Raw genomic sequence first — 26,043 nt, forward strand, 5'->3', positions numbered from 1 at the left:
AGGAAAAATTCTTAACTTTATTATCCAATTCATAAAGCTTATCTTTAACTGTCTCTATTTGAATCTTGTAGTGCTTAACCAAAATATTTAACATCTCGACACCAAAGTCATTGAAGAACGCCAAAAGTTCAGTAAACAAAGCGTCGTCATAATTGACTGAATTCGGAAACTTATTAAAGCGAAGTGTAGATACATAAGTAATTCTTCCTCTATATATTTTTCACATTTATCATATACACATTGGTCCAAAGCATTTTTTACATGCCAAAGTTCTATGGTAGTCTATGTTGCTCAGTGTCAGACATGCCCTAGTTATTATGTGGGCATGACAACGAGAGAACTCAAGGTCAGAATTCGTGAGCATATGTTAGCTATTAGGAAGAAAGATGTTAATAATGCTCTGGCCAGGCATTCAGTCATTTGTAGTATGTTCAAGAAGTTCACATTTTCTGTTATTGATAATGTGTCCAATACTGTATTTAATGGAAATATTAAAATTTTGCTAGAATGCAAAGAGTCATTCTGGCAATTTTTCCTTGGGGCAGATAGTGCCCCAGGTTTAAATGAAGTGATTAATCTTAAATGCTTTTTAGAAAATAGATAGTATTATATATATTGATATTTTTTTAAATACATGTCATCATTTGATTTTTTAGATATATTAAGTTTTTATATTTACAGATTCATAATATGTATTTTTCATTTACTTATGTGAATAATGTCTGTCTAAATGATTCAACAGAATATTTTGTTTATGTCTTTAAATTATTTACTTGAGCAATTAATCAATTATGTAAATATTTAAGTACTAATTGTATTTATCTGAGTAGTGTGGATGTGCAAGTTGTTTCTGAAGAAGTTCACTTGTTATTAAATGTGAATGAAAGCGCTAACACAACTTGTTGGTGTCTCGTATTTTGGCTGAGAATTGGACTGGAAGCATTTGGTTTTTTGTGTTTTATCTAGTTTCGTGTCACAGTACTTTTGCCTTTGCGGTTGTTTTGTTCACGTTTCCTGATTCAATTCGAGCCTCGAATATGTCACAAGATACCTTACTGGAGCTATCCACTCATCCGTTGCCGGAAGGTTTTATCCAATTCCAGGAGCAACTTTCGGATGTCATTGTTTCTGCTATTAAAAAGGGTCTGGATGTTACTGCTAAAACAAGCAATCCGCTTGTTGCTGACCGCAATCCATGCGGTAATCGGAAGATATTGGCCAGCACACAGGATGACGGAAGAGGAGGTGAAGCGAATGGGGTCCCTTTCGTAGGTCCGGATAGTGTGGTGGATTATCTAGTCAGAGAAACGGAAAATCCTTTTTCGACTGTGAAAGCTACTACGAATAATGAGGCAGTAAGTACTGTTACTGATACTGAATATAACAATCAAAGGAACTGTAGAACTTGTATTTACGAGCTGGAAAAACTTGTGCTACGTTATGTGACTTTGGACATTGAGATATCTTATCTATTGGAATGCGTGAAAAGGAAATGTGTCCCACAGGGACTTCGCTTTAATAAGTTTCCGAATTCAGTCAATTATGACGACGCTTTGTTTACTGAACTTTTGGCGTTCTTCAATGACTTTGGTGTCGAGATGTTAAATATTTTGGTTAAGCACTACAAGATTCAAATAGAGACAGTTAAAGATAAGCTTTATGAATTGGATAATAAAGTTAAGAATTTTTCCTGTTTTTCAGGGCTTTCTGGTTTGTATGCCGGCATTACGGCAAAAGCTGAAAGACATAAAGCTACCATTGTTAGTAGGAAACAAAAGAAACTCATTAGAGATGTTACTGCGTACAATAATGAAACAGCATACGTTCTAGATGCTAAATCTTACAACAACACTAAGGGGCTTTCTAATACAAACAAGAATAAAACCCCTGGTGTTAAAATTGTTAAAAGTAATGTACATAAGAATGACACTAACACTACAAATGGCTGTATACTAAGAGATGCCACTGATTCTTTAGTGGGTGATATGGACACTGATGCCAATTTAACAGATATTTTGGATGTATTAGATCAGGACACTAGTGTAGCCTCTGGTAATGAAAACAATGGTGACAACAATAGGAATGCTAACACTAATAAAGGTGAGGGTACTTCCCAAGGTGGACCTTTTTTAGTGGACAAACAAGGAAACAAAAGGGGCCCCACTTGGTCCAAGGTTGCACAGAACAGACAAAAGGGGAGATTGAGGAACAAAAAGAGGTGGTGAACTGTAATGTCAGTGATGAATTTGAAATACAAATACACAACTTGTCCAAAGTTCATTTATCTGAAAATGTATACAAATTGTTGAAGAAAGGGTTTTCATACATTCCCTCTAATAACATCAATAAGGCTAGAACTATTATAGATCTTAGATTGACCCTTAGGAAGCTCAATTTGAGATATATCTTGAAGGATTTACATTCTAATGATGTCAGTTTGTGTCCCAAAAAGGCAAGTACATACAATCCACCATTGATTAATACTCTGCAAGTATTTCAAAATATTAGTGAAGAAGCTATAAGGAAAATACATCCTGTTTACCATCCTAATTATGTCCATAAGTCAGAATTTTGGCTTTGGAAGAGCTTAGAACTAACAAACAATTTAGAATTATGAAGGCGGACAAAGGGGGTAAAATTGTGATTATGGACAATACCCATTACATCAGGTCTATGGAGAACTTGTTAAAAGATGGTGACACATATCAGATTGTTGATAGTGTACATATCCGGAACAGTTTCTCTAAATTAGATTTAAGCTTGTTTGATATTTTCAGTCAAGGAGAGGTTGATTACAACACCTATAGCTTCCTACTAATAGAATTTCCGAAGATGGGAAATATGTTTGGCATACCAAAACTTCAAAAGGATCTAGTAGATCCCCCATTTAGGCCCATTATATCTGCAGCCAAATACAAAACAGAGAATATTTCAATATGGCTGGACTACATACTAAATCCAGTTGTACAAGCTTCCAAATACTATTTAAAGGACTCATGGCACTTATTGGAAAAACTAAGGGAGCTTAAGTTGCCAGTTTCTAATTTGGTTATGGCCACTTTAGATGTACAGTCACTGTATACATGTATAGATAACAATATAGGTATTGAATACTTAAGAGAATATCTTGTCAAAAATACTAATTTTGATGGAACGAAAATCAATACCATTTGTACACTCATGGAACTAATCTTGGAAAATAATTTTTTTAGATTTAATAACATCTTTATCAACAAATTGCAGGTGTAGCAATGGGTGCACGTAGCACCAGCATATGCAAACCTAGTGATGTCTCAGTGGGAGACTAGGTTCATAGAAAATTATGTACATTTCAACAAAATTGTATTCTACACCCGTTATATTGATGATTTGTTCTTTTTATGGCATGGAACATTTGAAGAATTTGAACATTTTGTTTCATTTTTGAACAGTAGTACCTGTTTTTTGAAATTCACTATTGGAGCCTTTGGTAGTGACATTTCTTTTCTGGATATATCACTCAAATATGATGAACATACACAGACCTTTTCAAGTAGAATATATAGGAAATCTACTTTTACGAACCAATATTTACATCAGACTAGTTTACACCCTCCTCATATGAAAAAAGGAGTTATAAAAGGTCAGTACATTAGGTTGAGTAGATTAACCTCTGACACTGAAGTTTTTCTTACTGAGATGTCGATATTGAGAAATTTCTTTATCAACAGGGGATATGGAGAGTCATGGTTATTGTTGATTGAGAAAGAAGTTATACAACTCCGTAACACAACAATAGGACCCATTTTAAATTCGGGTCTAATTTTGATCAGACATAATAATTCTGACAATGTAGACCATATGATTGAAAAGGAGTTTGTGAATGCTTTCATTTTGCCTATATGCAATGAAATGTGGCTAATAAAGGATATTATTCTTGACAATTGGAAGATTATATTAGGTAACCACGAATTGACAAATGTTGTAGGTAGAAAACCTCACTTTACTTTTAAGAGGGTAGTCAACATTAAGTCAATTTTGGAAGGTAAAGACAGGTATGCTGGTGACAAAAAAAGTATTATAAATACTAAGGGAACATTTTCATGTCACACATGTAAACAGTGTAGATACATAAGTAATTCTTCCTCTATATATTTTTCACATTTATCATATACACATTGATCCAAAGCATTTTTTACATGCCAAAGTTCTATGGTAGTCTATGTTGCTCAGTGTCAGACATGCCCTAGTTATTATGTGGGCATGACAACGAGAGAACTCAAGGTCAGAATTCGTGAGCATATGTTAGCTATTAGGAAGAAAGATGTTAATAATGCCCTGGCCAGGCATTCAGTCATTTGTAGTATGTTCAAGAAGTTCACATTTTCTGTTATTGATAATGTGTCCAATACTGTATTTAATGGAAATATTAAAATTTTGCTAGAATGCAAAGAGTCATTCTGGCAATTTTTCCTTGGGGCAGATAGTGCCCCAGGTTTAAATGAAGTGATTAATCTTAAATGCTTTTTAGAAAATAGATAGTATTATATATATTGATATTTTTTTAAATACATGTCATCATTTGATTTTTTAGATATATTAAGTTTTTATATTTACAGATTCATAATATGTATTTTTCATTTACTTATGTGAATAATGTCTGTCTAAATGATTTAACAGAATATTTTGTTTATGTCTTTAAATTATTTACTTGAGCAATTAATCAATTATGTAAATATTTAATTACTAATTGTATTTATCTGAGTAGTGTGGATGTGCAAGTTGTTTCTGAAGAAGTTCACTTGTTATTAAATGTGAATGAAAGCGCTAACACAACTTGTTGGTGTCTCGTATTTTGGCTGAGAATTGGACTGGAAGCATTTGGTTTTTTGTGTTTTAAAAAAATAACTATGTCTGCTTTATTTGTAATCATGTTATAGATTAATAATATGTTATTGAAAATCTTTTTCTCAAAAAAAGAGTAAACTGTTTTAAAACCATATCATAAACATTAAAAAACATTGTATTTGCCTTAGATTTACTGAACCTTTACAAAAATGCAAACAATTAAAGTATATAAAAATATACAAAAATATACAAAAAGGAAGGTGTAGCCCTTGTTGAAATTACTAGTGGTTTCACCTTCAATAACCACATCACCACAACAGTCAGGAAATCCTTTTATTTGGTACACCTCATCACTAAGAGCTTTTTATCCAGAAAAGAGGTCATTGTCCCACTGTACTCATCACTCATTAGACCCATTATAGAGTACAATGCCCCGTTTGGTATGTACCTCTCAAGACATCTGCAACAGCTGGAAAGGTCACAGAAATACCTCACTAAAAGAATCACAGTCCTAAAGCAGATGCCCTATGCTGACCATCTACAAAACCTCCAGCAGTACTCTGTGGCATATCGTCTACTCAGAGGCGATCTCTGCTTAACCTACAAGGCCATGTCAAACCCTGAGCTGTTAAACATGCTCCACTTAAAGAAATCCCAATCCCTCAGAGCCACTTGCTCCAGGGATCTAAACCTTGTCATCACAATGAGCAAAACATGATGGAGGGATAGGTTCCTGACCAAGAGACTCCCCATACTCTGGAATAGACTGCCCATATATGTCAAGCAGAGCACCTCCTTGGCCCTCTTCAAAAGGAAACTTGACGATTGGATGGGAGATAGGAAATTCACCCCGGGGATCATGTCTGTCACCCTGATAGAGAGGGTCCAGGGAAGTAAATATTGTGGGAAGAAATATCAGGGGAATTGTTTGGCTATGCTTGTATAGGCCCTAGGGCCGATAGCCTAGTACCAACCTATGAACTAATGAGAAAAACAAACCTGACCCTTTAGAATTTTTATTATTAATAGAATTATACATAAAATCTATGAGCTCTATCTTTTAAAACTGGCATTAATGAGACAGCATCATTCAGCCCAGGTGTAAAATGTGCAGCCAATCTTAACTGCCATTTTAACCAATTTTTACTAAGGGTATTTTTCCAATATCCCCCCTACACCAATCTGTACATTTTCCAAAATACCAAACCTGAATTTTACAAATCATTGACAACCAAGGGAGTGTTTATATATGGCATTTATATCTTTTTTCATTTTGAATATCATATAGATGTTCGTATATTCTGTTTTTAAAAGATCTTTCCATCTTGCCTACATAAAAACTACCCCAAGGTTCACAAACAGCAAAATAGACTATCCTTTTATTAGTACAGTTCCCTCTTTTAAAATATATTTCTGTCTGCCTGAAGATGTTTAAAGTCATCAACAGACTTGAGTATACGTAGGGACATTGACTGTTACAAGGAATGTTGGAGAAATAAAATGTTACCGGTACTGAAATTTATAAGGTCAAAAAATCAAAAAACAAGACTGGTTACCAGGCCAGGTTGGCTTACGTTTTTCTAAAAAATTATTCTTATTAAAACATAATTAACTATTCCCGTGCAGTACTAAGCAAAAAGCAAGAGAGTCTACAGAGATCCTGTTTGGTAATTGTAATAAAACATCACAGTTGTGCATAACCTCAGTTAAATTATGCAGGTCCCTTGACAAAAAAGGGGAGAGTACAAATACCTACTAGTAGTGGTGGATGCCTTTTCAATTCTCACAGCATAAAGCAAATAAACAATACTACAATAAAATGCTGCATACTGCAGGGGTAATGGCAATTCTACATTGACTAGGTAAGCAGTACACTGCAGAAGGAACTAAAATAAAGGTACAAGAAAAAAACATATTAGTCTGTATTAATTATTAAAAGACAACCATGCCTTTTTTGTCATTAAGTGATTAGGGTGCCATCAACATGTATGGTAGCAGAACAAATATACCAGAAATACATTTTAATGTTTAATTGGCAGGCTTCAGTTTAATACTAAGTTTGTAAATTAGACTGAGTGTACATTACAGCCCATATATGTACAAATACAAAAACAATCTCTACAAGCAAGCATATGTTGTACAGTAAATGGTTTAATAAGTAAAAATAATTCTTCATTGTATAAACCCTGTTTTCTACAACATTCATAAATCTGTGTAAACAGACAATTTTGCATTCACATTTTAAACTGTTCAGAGAATTACTCCTCAATTCATTTGTATGTATAGTAACAAGTCAAAGCTTGACATTTATGACATATGTGTTCATTCAAAAACAAGACTGCAATACTTTTGCAATAAAATTCACAAGCATTGTCAATGTAAAATCACTATACAGAGCATCACTGTATACAGTCATATTCATAAATTGAAAAATACAGCTCATAACTGGTGAAACATTTTTGCAAAATGGTCTTCAAAGAAAAAGTTGTTAAATTATATAGTTCATCCAATTCTTGTAGTAATGGTTGTTATCACTTTGTTGACAATATAAAACTGTGTTGCATCAAAAGAAAACTAAAGGTTTTGTTTCCTAATGTGTTTCACATAATCAGTTTTTTTAAATAAAACAGGGAATTGTTAGATATATATTTAGAGATCTATAAATGCATGCCCACGTGTTTACTAGTTTGATGCATATACACTTCTGTTGCTATAATACAGGTATGAATAATATAGTCAGATGCATGCGTTTCTGTTTGCTGGCATACATATATTAAAAGGTTAAACTGTGCTCAGCTAAATGACGGCATTAATGTGTATGTAACATGCTGGTACAGCTTGAGAGAAATGCTAATAAAGATAAGCTGAATGCTCACTGTTTAATGCAATCTTCAAGGACTACAGATAAGGACGCAGGTGCGAGGAAGGAACCAGGTTGGAGGCAAGAACAACTTACTGAACTGTCAAATAATTCATCTTGAAACAAGAACACAAAAGAGCTTATTAACAGACTGCATGACATCATCGAAAGATTGTTTTCACACAGAAACATTCTCAAACAGGAAAAACTCCTTAAATTAATAACAGACTGCATGACATCAGAAAATAACAAAGTAATGACTTTGAGAGTTCCCAAAAGACTGCTTTCATAAGAATGTATATAAGTGAGATGTAATCTTATTTCTTGTTAGATCTGTTAGAGCTGTTTACTGGAGAATACCTTTCATGTTGTATTGAGAAGCAACTTGAAGACATTAAACCATGCAAACTGTACATTATTGTACATGTCGTCTGTTATATAGACAAGTTAGTATTCTCTGTGCAAGAACAATAATAATAATATACTGCTAGTAAGGTTAATAATCTGCAAAGTTTATGTGCACTAACCAGACTTTGGTTTTACAAGGCACTTTTTGTACAAGGCATGTAGCATTTAGCACAGACATCTGCACATGTACAGTTAATTAACCAAGACTGTCGATTAGTGTCATTCATTCATTTTAAATAACTTTTCAAATGTCAGTACCCACAAGCAGCTGTGGCTCACCTTCAGTCTCTCTGCTACAGGGTAGCTCCCTCTCTGAAGTAACCACCACACCAGTCCTGGCTTCAAGGGTGCAGTCTGTCTGGGTCCACCCCAGGCTACCAGATCCACATGCTTGTTTCCATGCCTGACTGTGTGTCACTGCATGCACACAAGGTAATGCATTCTCATAATCATTCCCTATCAGGATATCTGCAGGGATATCCTCAAACACTCCTATGGGCTTGCTTCCTTTTCCATCCTCCCAGTCAAGGTGAACCCTAACCAAAAGTATTTGGAATGGGGTCCCTCCTAAAGCTCTGACTGGAGTAGACTGCCCAAGTAAGTAGTGCTCCTCTTTAACCATTGCAGGCTTGACAGTGTTTAGGTCAGAGGCTGTGTCTGTCTTAGCAGTGGCCTCTTTCCCATTTACTAAGATCAGATATAACCTCTTGTGGTTGTTTGGTACCCTTGTCTCTAGACAGCTCACTGCTGAAATTCTGTCATTCCCACTTACTGGCTCTCTCTCACCTTTTGTTTCCCACCTTGCCTCCATGGACATCTATATGCTACATGGCCCAACTGGTTGCATTTAAAGCATTTAACACTTGTTCCTGGATGTGTACCTGGACTAGTGGCATTCCCTGCTACTGGTGGACTCTGTCAGGGTGGTTTAGGTTGCCCACCATGGGTTCCCTTAGACCCATGAGCAGCACTGGGTATCCATTTCCTGTTCAGTGATGCCCTGCTTACTAGATATAGGTCTACCCTTTTCCCCAAATCATCTGCTGTGTTACATTCTCTATCCACTAATCAGACTCTCATGTCCTCAGGCAAAATGCTAAGGGCTTGTTCCCTCACCAAAAGGTCTGCCAGCCCTTTAAAAATAGTGGCCTGTCACCCACTCACCCAGCTGTGAAAATAAGTGCTTATTTCAGCAATATATTTGCACACACTTTCATCTGCCTTGCGTCTATGCTCACAAAACTTTTTCCTATAAGCTTAAGGTTTTAACTTAAAACACTCTAAAAGACAAATTTTAACAGTATCATAATTTAAGCAATCAGTATCAGACAATTTACAAATAGGAACAAAACAAAATTCCGGACAACTGCACACTGAAGTAAGGTCCACAGGCAATTCTTTAATGGAAAACCAGAAGACTAAGCGCTTTCACCATACAACCATGGCATCATCAGAGTCAATGACTACAACATTCTGATCCCCCTATTTAAATACCAAACCAATTAAACAATTATCCATAATTAAAAGTTAATAGCTGATTACCATTAAACCAGCCATAAGATTCTAAAAACTGCAATGCTAAATATTTAAATACAACAACAACAAGCACATCACCCCCCATCAATGTTTAAAATATATGTTATATATATACACTATACTATTATACTCAAAAAACAGACAAATAAGTACTGATAAATACAAAGTTACAAAATTAAACCATATAAGATTTGTGTCTTAAGGCAGGCTTGAGAGAGATAAAATCATTCAATCCTGGGTGTCTAGTTGCGTTAAGCCTCAATTGCCACTCTGCTTCCAGCATGGCAACTTTGTTAATGACATCCCCTCCCTGATCAGTATAAACACGATCAATAACAAAAAATAAAAACTTTTTGAAGTTAGAACACTTACAAGAATGGATATATAAGGCATTGTGGAGATCTTTATTTTTGATGGACCTATTGTGCTCCATGACTCTATCCCTCAATCTACGGGTAGTCATACCCACGTAGAATGCTTCACAGCAACTACATGTGGCAACATAAACTAAATTCCTACTATTGCAATTACATACACCCAGGCATGCTAAAGTGCGTCCAAACCCACCCACACACAAATACGACCCATCAGCTATAAACCTAAATATATTGCACATTCCACATTTACCCATCCATGACCTAGAACGTCTAACAACCTTTTCTAAAGTATTCTTAAGATTAATCCCCCCTACTAAAAACAATGGTTGGCGTTTTACCCACTATATTTTTAGTACCTATACTCAAACAGTCATCCCAAGCATGTCTCAAAACAGCACACATTTCAGAGGCCTTCTCATTGTACTTCAACACAAAAACTGGGCCAGATGTTCTACTATCAACCTTGTTTAAATTCCCATTCAATAACATTTGGTCAATACCATCATCAACAACCCCTCTCTTCAAAATAGGCAAATAAATTGTCCTTCTCTTTTTATAAACCTCTTTTTTAATTCTTAACAAAAGCTTTAAGGGATAACCACGCTCAAGTAGGAACCCAATTAATTTATACATTTCCTGTTTAAACACTACATCATCACTAACTAGTCTTGAGACACGCACCATTTGACCTTTTGCTACCCCTTTTCTCTGATGAAAGGGGTGACAGCTATTAAAATGAAGCAATGAATTTGAATAATTTTCCTTCCTGAATATAGTACTACTTAAAACGCCTTCCCTTTTGTCAATAGTAATATCCAAATAATTGATAGTATCTTTGTTCCAAACATATGTAAATTTTAAAAAACTAGTAGAACTATTCAAATAATCCACAAATTCATTGGCCTCACTTTCATCCCCTTTCCAAAGAATTAGTAAATCATCTAAAAACCTATTGTATTGAATAATTTTGGAGCTGAATCTACTCGGAAAACAAACAACCTCTCCCAAGCTAGAAGCACAAGGTTTGCAAAGACCGGGGCACATTTAGCTCCCATTGCTACTCCAGAACACTGCTTGAACACCTCCCCTTCAAATCTCATAAAATTATTTTGCAGTATGATTTCCATTAAGTCATACATAAGATTTAATTTGTCCTTACTAACATTAGTGCTCATGTTGAGACTTTCATGAAACATTTCTAAACCTTCCACATGTGGAATCACCGAAAATAAATTGGTAACATCCACCGTAAGAAAACTGTAAGAGTCACTACTAGCACTAATTTCGCTCAACCTTTCCAAGCAGTGCCAGGAGTCCCTCAACACATGTGCAACACCTACCAAAGCCGGCTTTGATATCACATCAACAAAGGCTGCCAAAGGCTCTGTTTTGGAGCCCCTTGCTGCAACGATAGGCCTAAAAGCCAAATTGACTATCCCCTTATGTACCTTTGGTATACCAAAGATGCTGGGCATGACTGGATATTTTACCTGCAAAAAATCAAATTCTGTTTCATTGATGGCACCCTGAGACAGAGCATCCGACAAAAAAAGATCAATCTTTTGGTATGCTCTATTTACTTCATTTATAGACACCCTAGTGTAAACAGAACTGTCATCAAGCAGCTCCTTCATATAAACCAAGTAGTCAATCTTTGACATGAGCACCATTCCCCCACCCTTGTCAGGTTTCATACATCTAATATTGTTGGAAGTTTTAAGTTCCATCAACACGACCCTCTCTTCACTTGTCAAATTATCTGGTAAAAAATATTTTTGACTACAAATTCTCCTAAAATCACATTCCACAATCCTTTCCAAAACAGAAAATTCTATATTAGATGGTGGAACGAAGGTACTCTTCCTCTTTAATAAGGCCCCATTTTCATGCAATCCATCATTTATAAAATTTTTTCCTTGAAAATACATCTGAAGATTAAGCCTCCTCAAAAAACGTTTAAAGCTCGTCAAAACCTGCGCAATATCCAACTTGAAATTGGGAACAAAATGAATACCCTTACTAAATAAATCAAAATAGCTGTCAGCAATAGCCATGTCTGTGAAGTTGTAGATGGTAAACCCAAATTTAGATGAAACTACACACCCCACACTTTGACTACTCTGTAACACACCCTTCTCATAGAAAAAAACAACACAATTCATTCAACACATGGTCCCCATTAAACACTTGTTCTATTGTTTCCTCCACATAAATGGTAGATAAATCACAATCAACAACTCTATTATTCATAAGATTCGATGCATAATCCACCATTTCACCACAAGGATTGTCAATTACCTCTCTCAAAACAGTCACAAAACCATCATTAAAACAATTATTAAAATCAGAATTAATAACTAAGTCACAAGACTTATTAGAAACGAGATCAACATCATTGTTTAAAACATCATGGTGCAAAACATTTGAAGCATCAATTATTTCTTCCAATAGACCCCCCTCCCTCCCTTCGAACCCATGTTGCTGCTGTAGCTGGTATTCGCCCTGTTTATTAGTCTTTCCGACCTCCTTAGGCCGCTTGTCTGGTCTAAAAAAACATCGTGCAACTCAGCATCATGTTCATCAGTTGTTATATATTTGTCCATATTATTAACCAAACCAGACCCACAACTTTCAGTTCTATTGACAGTTCTATTTGAAGCATAACGTGCACGACGACCAGGAGGATAAGCACATTGGTTGGCATAGTCCGTACTGTCCCTAGCCAACTTCCTTTGCTTAATAACTCTATTCTGATTAACAAATTTCTCAATATTAAACAAAATTTTATCGAACCAGGCCTGATACTGAAAAAACAAGAGGTCAGCAGTTATACTCAAATGCAACTTAGCGATCTCCCCCCATAATTCAGTCAATTTATTATCATTATTGTGAATAATGATGTCCAACAATTCTAACCCGGTTCGATCAAATAACTTAACCAAATTATTGAAGGATTCAGTACCTTGCTCTATGCCCATCGGCAACTTCCATACACGGAGCCCCTTCGGTACTTGTTTCAGCTCCTTCGATTTAAGCAAAAACAAATTATCCAACTGGAGTGCCCTGTATTTTGTACAAAGTCTCTCATAACGAAAAATAAGCTCCTTTAACGATGGAGGAGCTACATTACTAGCGTTGACCCCAACACGACCAAAATCCAAAACTGGCAGTTCAAACCACGACTCTTGGTTGTGCTCTCTCCTAGCACACACCGATGAAGAGGGTGGAGTTCGCGAACTGTTTGAAACTCCATTAGCCACTCCCATTCTGGATCCAGTCAAACCTTGCGACACCATACCACTATACGAAGCCGAACAACCAGGTCTCTGCCCCGGTGGTATAGATGCTGCAATAGGGGAGTGCAAAGTAAATAATCCAACCTGAGAATCGGTTGGGCTGTCTGAACCAGCAACACCATCATCATTGCCCTTGTTTTCTTTGTCGTGCAAACATATTAACTTGTGCACAGCTTCAGCCAACTCTTTCAAAACAGCATCCATAATAAAGAATTCACCTGACATCCCAGTTCCTCACAGGCAGAGCCGATAACAAAATACACATTTTTTTTTTTTTTTTTTGTTATCGGCTCTGCCGGTGAGGAACTGGGACGTCAGGTAAATTCTTTATTATGGATGCTGTTTTGAAAGAGTTGGCTGAAGCTGTGCACAAGTTAATACGTTTGCACAACAAAGAAAACAAGGGCAATGATGATGGTGTTGCTGGTTCAGACAGTTGATTGTGATTTATCTACCATTTATGTGGAGGAAACAATAGAACAAGTGTTTAATGGGGACCATGTGTTGAATGAATTGTGTTGTTTTTTCGATGAGAAGGGTGTGTTACAGAGTAGTCAAAGTGTGGGTTGTGTAGTTTCATCTAAATTTGGGTTTACCATCTACAACTTCACAGACATGGCTATTGCTGACAGCTATTTTGATTATTTAGTAAGGGTATTCATTTTGTTCCCAATTTCAAGTTGGATATTGCGCAGGTTTTGACAAGCTTTAAACTTTTTTTGAGGAGGCTTAATCTTCAGATGTATTTTCAAGGAAAAAATTTTATAAATGATGGATTGCATGAAAATGGGGCCTTATTAAAGAGGAAGAGTACCTTCGTTCCACCATCTAATATAGAATTTTCTGTTTTGGAAAGGATTGTGGAATGTGATTTTAGGAGAATTTGTAGTCAAAAATATTTTTACCAGATAATTTGACAAGTGAAGAGAGGGTCGTGTTGATGGAACTTAAAACTTCCAACAATATTAGATGTATGAAACCTGACAAGGGTGGGGGAATGGTGCTCATGTCAAAGATTGACTACTTGGTTTATATGAAGGAGCTGCTTGATGACAGTTCTGTTTACACTAGGGTGTCTATAAATGAAGTAAATAGAGCATACCAAAAGATTGATCTTTTTTTGTCGGATGCTCTGTCTCAGGGTGCCATCAATGAAACAGAATTTGATTTTTTGCAGGTAAAATATCCAGTCATGCTAGTAGTGACTCTTACAGTTTTCTTACAGTGGATGTTACCAATTTATTTTCGGTGATTCCACATGTGGAAGGTTTAGAAATGTTTCATGAAAGTCTCAACATGAGCACTAATGTTAGTAAGGACAAATTAAATCTTATGTATGACTTAATGGAAATCATACTGCAAAATAATTTTATGAGATTTGAAGGGGAGGTGTTCAAGCAGTGTTCTGGAGTAGCGATGGGAGCTAAATGTGCCCCGGTCTTTGCAAACCTTGTGCTTCTAGCTTGGGAGAGGTTGTTTGTTTTTCCGAGTAGATTCAGCTCCAAAATTATTCAATACAATAGGTTTTTAGATGATTTACTAATTCTTTAGAAAGGGGATGAAAGTGAGGCCAATGAATTTGTGGATTATTTGAATAGTTCTACTAGTTTTTTAAAATTTACATATGTTTGGAACAAAGATACTATCAATTATTTGGATATTACTATTGACAAAAGGGAAGGCGTTTTAAGTAGTACTATATTCAGGAAGGAAAATTATTCAAATTCATTGCTTCATTTTAATAGCTGTCACCCCTTTCATCAGAGAAAAGGGGTAGCAAAAGGTCAAATGGTGCGTGTCTCAAGACTAGTTAGTGATGATGTAGTGTTTAAACAGGAAATGTATAAATTAATTGGGTTCCTACTTGAGCATGGTTATCCCTTAAAGCTTTTGTTAAGAATTAAAAAAGAGGTTTATAAAAAGAGAAGGACAATTTATTTGCCTATTTTGAAGAGAGGGGTTGTTGATGATGGTATTGACCAAATGTTATTGAATGAGAATTTAAACAAGGTTGATAGTAGAACATCTGGCCCAGTTTTTGTGTTGAAGTACAATGAGAAGGCCTCTGAAATGTGTGCTGTTTTGAGACATGCTTGAGATGACTGTTTGAGTATAGGTACTAAAAATATAGTGGGTAAAATGCCAACCATTGTTTTTAGTAGGGGGATTAATCTTAAGAATACTTTAGAAAAGGTTGTTAGAAGTTCTAGGTCATGGATGGGTAAATGTGGAATGTGCAATATATGTAGGTTTATAGCTGATGGGTTGTATTTGTGTGTGGGTGGGTTTGGATGCACTTTAGCATGCCTGGGTGTATGTAATTGCAATAGTAGGAATTTAGTTTATGTTGCCACATGTAGTTGCTGTGAAGCATTCTATGTGGGTATGACTACCCGTAGAGTGAGGGATAGAGTCATGGAGCACAATAGGTCCATCAAAAATAAAGATCTACACAATGCCTTATATATCCATTCTTGTAAGTGCTCTAACTTCAAAAAGGTTTTATTTTTTGTTATTAATCGTGTTTATACTGATCAGGGAGGGGATGTCAGTAACAAAGTTGCCATGCTGGAAGCAGAGTGGCAATTGAGGCTTAATGCAACTAGACACCCATGATTGAATGATTTTATCTCTCTCAAGCCTGCCTTAAGACACAAATCTTATATGGTTTAATTTTGTAACTTTGTATTTATTAGTACTTATTTGTCTGTTTTTTTAGTATAATAGTATAGTGTATATATATATATATATATATATATATATATATATATATATATATATATATATATAACATATATTTTAAACATTGATGGGGGGTGATGTGCTTGTTGTTGTTGTATTTAAATATTTAGCATTGCAGTTTTTAGAATATTATGGCTGGTTTAATGGTAATCAGCTATTAACTTTTAATTATGGATAATTGTTTAATTGGTTTGGTATTTAAATAGGGGGATCAGAATGTTGTAGTCATTGACTCTGATGATGCCATGGTTGTATGGTGAAAGCGCCTAGTCTTCTGGTTTTCCATTAAAGAATTGCCTGTGGACCTTACTTCAGTGTGCAGTTGTCCGGAATTTTGTTTTGTTCCTGGTTCAAACCCTCTTCGGGTTACAACTTTTTATTTGTGAATTTACAAATAGGAGTTACAGCTTTACCATGCAGTAAGGGGGTCAGGAACCGTACCCAAAGCCCTTGGTCAATGTTATACTGTTTACACACCCTTTCAAATATATGAATAAAACTGTCAAAATTATCACCCTCTGTAAATTGTGGAAGAAATTTACTGACCTTTCTGGCTTCTGGGGTTCAGTTGCTCCCTTCCCCATTGCCTCCATGACCCTGGTGAAGAGTCAGCATCTCCTTCTCATGTTGCCTCTGCCTCCCATTCTCCTCAGCTTCCATACTTCACATTTTCTCATTTTCTTCAGCCTCCAGACATCTCAGTTTCTGATTTTCCTCAGCGTCCAGACATCCCAGTCTCTCTGATGCTTCTATTTCCAAATGTTTGGCCTCCAGTTCAAGCTTTTTTAACTCCAGATGGATTTTTAAGTCCTCTGTGGAAAGGTTGAACTGTCCATTTTCTGAGAGTTGTACATCTCCAAGACTATTCTGATTGTCCTCCTGGATGCTGGTCTGTGATGCAGCTCTGCCCAAGGCTGCAATCATTTCTGCTTTAGCCAGGTTGGTATGTACCAGTCCTTTAGTCTGGCACATCTCAGCCTACTGGTTCCCTGTCAGCTTGCCATACTCCTCTGCTGACATCCTTGCCTGCTCTCCCTGACTAACTAAGATAACAAAAGAAAAAAAAAAAACAATTGCGATATGAAAAACTGAATGTTCACTGTGTAGCTGATTGAGAGTACAAACACCTCCCATCACCACTGTTTACAGGCTATAGGAATTCAATATCTGCACCACTGAATCCTAATATGTGGATATCCCACCTCTACAAGTCAATTAATATGTGATGTTGATATCCCACCACTGCTCACCAATTAATATGTGACACCCCAGCACTGGTGCAGTAATCAAGGATTCTCAATCCTCTCCACTGGCAACAGCAGGGGACATACACACTCGGAGGATGACAAGTGCACACATAGTAAAGTACAATTTCCCTTAAGAGTACACAGAGACCACAGCCAGTCTGAGGCTGGTTTCTCCCTCTTTCTCCAGATCACCAGAAAGACTACCCACTGGCACAGCTATAGAGTTGACTCCTTAGCCAGAGTTCCAAACCACGCCCTCCAACACTCTCTCTGTCCAACCAGTGCTTCATGTTTCTGCCCAAGTAGCTGACACACACACTCTTGGAGATTTGTTTTACACATACACACACACACACACACACACACACACACACACACACACACACACACACAAAAACACACCTTGGAAAGGCTGGCACAGGTTTACTAGTTATGCTCCCTTCTGCCCAGACTATAACGTAGTTATCACTGCCACCAATGCTCCTTATTAGCTACTTTAAGCCCCTTAACAAAGGGTGTCCAATCATACTGTGTAATGTTACTGTTAATCCAACTGGTAGTCTGACCAAGAGCGAGGCTATTAGGACTGGCCTGCACAGTGGTACCAAATAAATATGCAAGTACTCTCAGAACTTAAATATGTCTCACAAATATCAGCCACAGAGGTTTAAATATATTTAATAATGAATAATAAAAGAATAAGAAAACACTCAGTAAATCATCACAGTAACTTCAGAGTTCAAAATCACAGGAAATATTTAAAACAACATTGCAGGAAAGTCTCAAATAAATACATATAGCATTTAAACTTATATTTACTATATTCATAACTATATCTAAAATAATTTGCTGTACCCTAGTTAACTTACTTACAGCAAGGCAAGACAGATGTGATGAGTGGATGTTTCCAGTGGATGCTGCCAGGTCAAAAGATAAAATACAAAATGCACAGTCACTCTCTCAGAGAGTTCTTAAATTAATATCAAATATTACTGCTGGGATACTTGAGCATGACATCACATTTTATCACCTGACTTCAGTTCCCAGGCTCAACAACCATTGCTAGAAACTGCTAGCATTTAGCATCTCCTTGTGAAAATAAATATCCTTCAGATGTTTGCAACTACTGGAAGACATAAAACAATAAAATACTTTCAAAACAATGCAAAAGGCTCCCTAGTTTCAGACATCCTGGCTCCTTGCTGCATAGAAACCACCTCTTTTATTATGTGGTTATAAAACAATTTGATTTCAACTATTTTCCTGAAGTTTTGCAAGTTAATCTTTTATGTTTCTGTTTTTACTTTTAAAAATATATACAGTTACACAGCTACAATAGTGTATATACATTTTTGTTCTCTTATAGTAGGGCACACTGTGGATACATCGTTAAGCTCAGTACTTTACACACACTTCTGTTCCACCAGTTTGATATACACAACATACAGTTCTAATACTGTGGTAACATAAGTATATGAATCATGTTGATATTCACAAATGACGTAATTATTTAAAAAATTCCAGTGAGCTGGACTGGCAATATTTCCTTTTGTGACAATTACAAAGTCCTAACAGAAGGGCATAAGTGGTGACATATTCATAATTTGCATTATGTGATTCATCAGTACTAAGTGTAAACTTAAGGGATGCATCCAATGTAATACCAAAATGTTTATTTTCCATAACATTAGGAGTAGTGATGTCACTGATGTCTTTCAGTAGAATTAGTGACAATGTGGCTAGTTTGTGTGGCTTAAGAATACTATGACACTGCATTTCTTTGGGTTTCTTAGATGCTTATTTGTAGTAGCCCATTTGCAGGAGCTTGAGAAATTCTTCTAAAGGTTAAACGACAGACAACTGAATGTTTTATGTGAGGTGAGGAGAAAGATTTCATCTGCGTCTATTATTTGCTTCAAGTGAGGGAGGTCAGAACTAAGATCATTAATAAAGATGGAGACAAGAAATGGGCCCAGTAGGACACTTGTATTTAGGATTTTCTAGTTGGATGGACTGTAACTACCTATATTGGAAATGTCTGATAAGGAGCCAATTTATGGTTTACTTCAGCTGTCTTTATCGTCTGGCATAACCTTCATAAAACTGTAGTTTACCAGTTTAACATGAACTTTACTGTACTGCTGCATTGTCTCCCCAGTTTTTAGCATGACATTTGTCTTGCTGCAGTGTTAGCTTCCAAGTTTAACGACTTTTACTATACTGTACTGTGGTGTTTTCTTGGCATGTTTACATTCTGATGTCCCTATACTGTTTTAGCCTCTCTATAAGTCACTGTCACCCTGATTAAGCCATTTCCTCCCATTTGGGAAGAATTTTATTTGTTGGCAGATCTATATTTCCTGACAAAATTAATAATGTGCATGGGTATAATTTAGAAGGTATTTCATAATATGCTTTCATTTGTTTGTTCTCTGGGCCATTTTTTTCCATTTTCTTGCTGTGTTAACTCTCCCCTTTATTTTGTCTAAACTGGTTCCAGTGTGATTCAGTATTGTTGACAAGATCCATACCAAATACCTCCAAAAGGTCCTCTAAAGAAATACATTGATTACAATTGGACAAAGGGCATATTTTTTTTGTAAGTGATTGAAGTCTGTTGTAAATTAGACAATGCACATCTTAGGAAAGACATTGTCTAAATTCATGATGGCCAATTAGCTGTCAGGAATTCATTTTACAACTAGAAATCACTTATGAAGGTAGAAAGAATACCCCCCCCCCAACACATTCACAACAGTAGGAATTTAATGACTCTACTTTGGTTCTGATACCTTGCAGATCATGAATGTACCAAGAGCAGTGACCAGGTGTGACAAGGTCAGAGATCTATTAACTCACTGAGCAGCATTTCCCGCTAGTTTAACAATTCTGTAGACTAAAACTGGTTTATACATTATCATATCATCTATTGAAGCTTTTTAACAACTGCTCAGCTGCAAATGAGAAATGTAACAGAACAGAGCCAACTTGCAAACCTCAGTGCTAGATCAATATATTATGTCTGTATCTATGACATCTGTCACCAATGGATCTCTCATTGTAGGGTTTTGCTTAGTTAATTAATCACCTTAGTATGTCAAGAACCAGATTTTTCCAAATCACAGGTTGGAGGTTTCAGGACATCAAATAACTCATTTTTATAAGTCATATTTCTGCATTTGTTAGGATTGGCCCTTTTTTGCTTGCTGTAGCACCTACATCTGTCCTTAACCATAATTTATACTTGCTGTATTTTCTGTTGCCTATAGCTTTCATTATATTTGTCAGCACTCTACTGTGTGGCAATTTATCTTAGAGGGTTGAAGGTATGCATTTTTAATGAACATTATCTCGATGACCTGTGTTTGATTCCCCTCACTCTCTATGTGCTTACTGCACCGATATGAGTAAATAAGGTAAACTCCTTTTCAGAAGCCAAAAGTGGGACATTTTTTACTGAAATGTGTCATTGTCCAGGCCAAATCTTACCCTCAGGTATTGCAAAGGGCTTAATTACTCTTTATTACCAACCTAAAGATTTACTGTTATTATTATTATTATTATTATTATTATTATTATAATCATCAAATTTTAGTTGTTTATATTAATACTATAGTAATATTTCGCTATATACTGTGTCATAGTTTTCTACATCAGTTTAAGGAAAGTTAGTTTTTTTCCTCTTAAGATAGCAGCGCACTGTCATCTTTTTATCCATTTTTGATGTATGTATTCACTCAAATCAGGATTGACCTGAAAAAAGACAGACAGCTAGTCCCACTGAGGGAGTCAATCAATGTTCCTGAATTGCCTTTGAAAACAGTCATTTGTGCTTGGTGGTTTTACCAAGTTAACAAATAAACGGAAATCTCCATTTGTGGAAACCAGGAGATTATTTGATTTAGTTATTCTTTATTGATAACAAAACGTAGGCTGATTTTTAACTAGGACTTATCGAATATGTTAAACATTACCTCACTGAAAGGAGTTTTTAAGTAATAGCAGGAAAGATGCTTTCAGATGATGGCTTCTTTGAAATGGGTTTGTCAGGTTTTTGGTGATTTTCTATTAATCATAATTGGCTTAATTGAATGAGTTTTGAGAAATAGTCTGTGGACACAGGCAATATTAGATTACACATAATGTCTTCAAACAGTCTGTCAGTTTATCAAGTAGGAAGAATATATAGAGCACAGAAAAGACATAAACATACCCTTTTCCACTGCTAAAAAGAGTTCTCTGATGCTAAGCTCAGGGGATCCCTTACTGTTAATACATTCTATAAACATTTCAACTCTCTCCATTCTTGTCAGAAACTCCATTCTTTGTGAAGATCTCAATCTTTTTCTCCTGCCATTGCAATGGTTCTATAAGCAAACTTTGTTGGTATAATTCAAGCCATTGCAATGGTTCTATAAGCAAACTTTGTTGGTATAATTCAAAAAAAAAAAAAAGAAAAACAGTGGGCATGGCCTTTAGGACTGTCAAAAGGCCTAATAAGTCCATTGGATATTGGACCGTACTGTCCCTTATAAATGTCTCTAGTAATGGAGTCAAGGAATTTTGTTATCTACCTACTGCTGGAAGCTTAAGTAACTAATCTATATTGCAAAATAAATAAATAAATAAATAAATAAATTATAAGTTGTTCTGTCATGACAAATTCTAAATCAACTACCATTTTATTTGGACCTTGTAAAAACTCTGTGCTCTAGGATAACTGTGCTAAGTAATTTAAAAAAATTGCTCTCACTATCCTACATTACTTAATCTATTCTTGATCTTTGACGAGTTCTACTCACTATAGCTCCTTAATTAACTTTTATTTCAAACCCATTTTAAATAATTCTGACCTCTCCTTCCTCTACAACATCCACAAAGAATTGTTCAGTTTCCAGCCATTGTTTATATACTAGATTTTTTAGGATGTTGGTTTATACGTTTATCTGTAGCCTCTCATAAACTTATGGTTGTATAGCAATTGATTGGAAAAAATGACCACATTGTATTACATGTAGAAATTACCAGTCATTTCAAACTTAAACAGCTTAACCTCTTGCTAACCTCCCAACAAACATATAACATTCTTTAAAAAAATGCTTTATGTGCAGCTACTTTCACTTATTCAGCAAAACTCAGTTCTTAAGCACTGTCAACATTCTTCAGATCTATTTTCAATATTATCATTCCCCCTTTTCAAGTGATGTAATCACATTTTAAGTAATAACATCTGAGCTATTATACTATTCCTTATCTTCAAACTCAGCTGTCCAGTAATGACTGTCCAAGTGAGCCCTTATACTATAGCAATAACCCACGCCTGGATGTGAGTAATGCTGGATTTACCCACGGTTGGTGTGGTTTGGTCACGAGGGCGAAGCCCAAGTGGCCAAACAAAGACAACTGTGGGTAAATCCAGCATTACCCACACCCAGAAGTGTGTTATTGCTATTATACAATGACATTATTTAAGAAAAAAAATACTTACTTTTCTTAAATAATGGCATTGTATAATGCCTCCTTGCTGCCCTTCCGCAGCTGTCTGGTATTCCACGGTAGTTCTGATGTACTGCACATGCGTATGCAGTACATCAGAGCTGTGGGTGGAAGCAACGGAGAAAGCAAGATCTTCGTTGCCTCTTACAAACTGTCCCGCTATGTTAAAGGAGTTTAACATAGCGAGACAGCTTTGAAAAAAGCAACAGAGAATCTCTGTTACTTTTTTTGAAGCTGTCTCGCTATGTTAAACCCATTTAACATAGCGAGACAGCTTTGAAAAAAGCAACGGAAGATCTCCGTTACTTTTTTTAAAGCTGTCTCACTATGTTAAACTCCGTTGCTGTAAAAAAAGACTTATACTAATGGAAAAAGTCCGGCGACTGGACCTTTTTCCATTAGTATAAGTCTGATTTACAATGTGCATGCTGACCAATCAGCGTGCATGTTTTGGAATATTAATGGGGGGGGGGTCGTTGTATAATAGGATTTAAAAGCTACCTTTGCAGTCATTCTTTTAAGCTAATATTTAACGTGTTCTTCTTCTAGTGATATCTTCTACACTGTCATGCCTTAAAATTCCATTCTAAGACTCATCCTTTTCTTTTTATCGTTTAACAACTTTCCTTATGAATTTTCTCACATTCATATGATACTCCCTGCTATCTAAATGTCAATCAAAGCTTTCACTTTCTGGGACCCAGTGATATTCCAGGTAAACACATCTGTTCAACGAGTAACTACAAATTCATGGAAATGATCCTAAATCTAATTATATCTATATGTTCACATACATACCATTTTATTACAACTATCATACAGGCTTTCTAACTTATTAGTCTTGCAAAAATCCCTCAAAATAAATAGCTAAAAAATATATTCACAAATTAGACTTTTTTCACATTATGCAACACCCCATACTCCAATTCTCTTCAAATAAGATTGTTGCTTTATCAGCCTTACTGACACTTGCATCATCAATACATTAAGTACTATTAGACCTCTACATAGCATACAATGGTGCTACTTTATTTTCTCAACATTATTATAGAAACTTCTCTCTCTTTCTCAATTTCTGCCACCGCCCATGACACAAAAACATAAACACTGTTCTCTAGCATATTGTTTAATACACCAAAGTCAAGAAGTGATCTCTCTACTAAGGCACCTTTTTGTAATTTCCTCAACTAGAAACACATTTTGCAAATCTACTTTCAGAGTCTACATTTTACTACCTCCAGATATATATCAATCATCATGGTAATAAAAATTCAACACACAGAAAATTGCAGCTAGAATTGGAGTTAGTAATGCTATAAGTTGTATTAAAGGGCATCTTCACAAAATATTTTTTTTTACTCATCACAGTGTTTTACTCCCCTTTAATCCAATTCAAGAGTTCTACTTGAAAACAAAATACAACACAAGTTGTAGTAATTGCACTATCTGCCTCAACCTGTTTCTCTGCTCACCACCCTACATTTTTGTGAATTCTCACTCAATTACTTTTTGGTATTTTTCACATAATCTGTGGGGCCAACATTGGGGGTCTGAATGGAGACATGGTAAGGCAGCAAGTAAAGGAGAGTATTATTGCAATTGAAATTAAATTCATCCTCAAGTCTTGGTGAGTACCTTTGCGAGGTATACCCTGTTTTTTTCACAAAATATCACCAAAATGACACTGATATATAGACTGTATTTATATAGCATATATCATGGACAAAACTATGTTAAAAATTAAAAAGAGAGCTGAGTGCGCAAGATCCAGGATATAAAAGTGCCCAATCCTGATAGGCACGCTGGTTCCAGGACTGGAAAAGATGACAGTGTAGAATCTTCAAAATACGAAAACATTTCTACAATGGAGCTAGGCCAAGCCCGGGGGGAGGATGCCCCCTCCTGTTGTAGAAGGAAGTAATAGTCCAGAAAAATCACAAAAACTGACAGGTCAAAGAAGAGCCATAAAAACAATAAAGAGGACTATTGAGGATAAGAAAGAAATTATGTATTGTTACTATTATGCAAAAAGCCCAGAATTTCCAGACACAAGATATACAAAATGATTAGAGAGAAACTAGAGGAAAGAAAAATACTTCCACAAGAAAAAAACTGTCAGAAGCTTCAAATAAAAATGTGTGTTTATTAATACAACAGATTTATGAAAAACAGTATATAGATCAAGAAACTTTGATCTGTTTGGAAAAAGAAGCATATGAGGAAGTGCGAAAATATAAACAACAAAACCTTGAGATATTTGAAAAGTATAAAAAAGAAATATGGACATTGGAAAGAAAGAGAGATTTGATATGGTGCAATATTTATGCAAAGGAGAAAGCTAAATTTATCATTATAAAGAAGGCAGCCCCAAATATATTCAAACAGAAATAAAGGCACAGGTATCCAGATATGGAAAATTTCACACTAAAAAAATAATATCACAATAATGGGACATAAAAAAAAAAATTTTAGTAAAGTAGAATTTAAAAAAAATAGAAGTTGAAGTTATGGAGTGCCTGCAAAGTGAAAAATTTGGTGTAGAAGGTCTAACACAGGTTGCATCACAGCATAATGGATTGAGTCCCCAAAGTAAGGAAGAAGCAGGAAGATCAGGAGACATCTGAAGAAGAAATATGGACATGGAAAAGAAAAAGAGATTTAATATGGTGTAATATTTATGCAAAGGAGAAAGCAAAACTAACTTAATACCAAAAGGCAGCACCAAAGGTATTTGAAGAGAAATACAGGAAAGAAATCCAGACATGGAAAACTTTACAATACAAAAAATATGAAGACAAAGAGGAAACGTAGAAAAGGAGATTAGTAATGGGGAAGTTAAAGAAATAGAAATTGAGGTTATGGAGTACCTGTGAAGTGAAGGATTCAGTGTAGAAAATATAATTTAGAAAGCACCACAACAGGATAGAGCAATGGATATCCAAAGTAAGGGAAAACCAGTGGAACAGAAAGCAATTGGTCAGGTGCCATATGAAGATACTTTGGAGCCTTCTCCAGGAAACCAGTATAAATGTTCACTTGAAGCTAGACAGTAAGGGAAGAAACAGGAAACTATAAAACAATTAAGACAATAAGTGTCACTGTTAGAAGACTATAGAAGAGGGAACAGATTAACAAAAATACTAAGAAAGATGTAATAAAAGCAATGTACAGTATTAGAGCAGACCAGGATATATCATGCACTATCACACATAAACTAAAAATTTCACCACAGTTGGAAAAACTTAGAAGATATG

General features: G+C 35.7%; 1 long non-coding RNA gene across 2 annotated transcripts in view; it reads left to right on the forward strand.

The window, feature by feature from the left end:
• Positions 1 to 8,086, forward strand: part of LOC122804278 — a 46,909-nt gene extending 38,823 nt beyond the window's left edge. For both annotated transcript variants that reach the window (XR_006365206.1, XR_006365207.1), the window contains exon 3: positions 7,724 to 8,086. This is a non-coding gene — a long non-coding RNA (uncharacterized LOC122804278). The remainder of the gene's footprint in view (positions 1 to 7,723) is intronic.
• The last annotated feature ends 17,957 nt before the right edge of the window (positions 8,087 to 26,043 follow it).

Source organism: Protopterus annectens, chromosome 6.part0 (assembly GCF_019279795.1).
Source record: "Protopterus annectens isolate FY-2018-M chromosome 6.part0, PAN1.0, whole genome shotgun sequence".
In the NCBI taxonomy this organism is placed as follows: Eukaryota; Metazoa; Chordata; order Ceratodontiformes; family Protopteridae; genus Protopterus; species Protopterus annectens.